This window comes from Hypanus sabinus, chromosome 22 (genome assembly GCF_030144855.1).
Source record: "Hypanus sabinus isolate sHypSab1 chromosome 22, sHypSab1.hap1, whole genome shotgun sequence".
Lineage (NCBI taxonomy): Eukaryota > Metazoa > Chordata > Chondrichthyes > Myliobatiformes > Dasyatidae > Hypanus > Hypanus sabinus.
The window spans coordinates 47,073,513-47,074,555 of NC_082727.1; positions in this window are offsets into that span (position 1 = coordinate 47,073,513).

The window sequence follows — 1,043 nt, forward strand, 5'->3', positions numbered from 1 at the left end:
AAACACATAACTAAATATCTATTGGCAACACGAATGAATCTGCAGATGCTGGAAATAAATAAAAACACAAAATGCTAGCAGAACTCAGCAGGCCAGACAGCATCTATGGGGAGGTATTTCATCACTGTCTCCTGATAAAGGGTTTCAGCCCGAAACGTCGTCACTACCTCCTCCCATAGATGCTGTCTGGCCTGCTGAGTTCTGCCAGCATTTTGTGTTTTTACTAAATATCTATTGTTTATTTACAGAGCTGTACATCTTTTACAATACACAAAATGCTGGAGGAACTCAGCAGTGAGGCAGTATCTATGCAGGGAAATGGACAGTTCATCTGGACTGAAATAGCCAGCATTAAAAGGTAAAAAGAAAGGCAGAGCAAAACCTAGTAAGCAGCAGATGGATCCAGTGAGGCACAGTGATTAATAAAATGGAGAAGAGTGGAAATTTTGCCAGAAGCTGGTAAAGAACAAAGGGGTGAAGATGATACAATATGATGGGAATGAAGGTGGAGCATGGAAAACGTGAAGAGTAGGGCAGATAGGAATTATGCAGGAGGAAAACAAGAGGGAGGTATGTGTGGTTGATAAGGATTCTGTATGCTTTCAAAGAGACATTTGAAGAGTTTTAAAAGATTTAAATAATTAGCTCCCTTGTAACATAAATGTTACCAGTAAAATTATGTTAATAGAAATATTTAGAATTCTAAATAACTTCGATTAATCATGTGTATCATGAGGGAGAATTTCTTATTCTAAAGGCTAGATGATCAATGACTTCCCATGTTATTAAAATGAAAATTATTAATGCTGCCATTTAACATTCAAGCATAGAGGTCAATATATAATAGTTTATATATCAATACATCTTTCAGTGTGTACACCAAAATAATGTAGCATGCCATACATGGTGATCATGGAGCTCTAACAGGATGTGTTACAAGGTAGTTGAAGCATATTTTCCAAGAAAATATATGCTGGCTGACACATAGGGCTTCCACTAAGGTAAAACCCGAACACTATTTATAAAATAAATCATAAACAGTC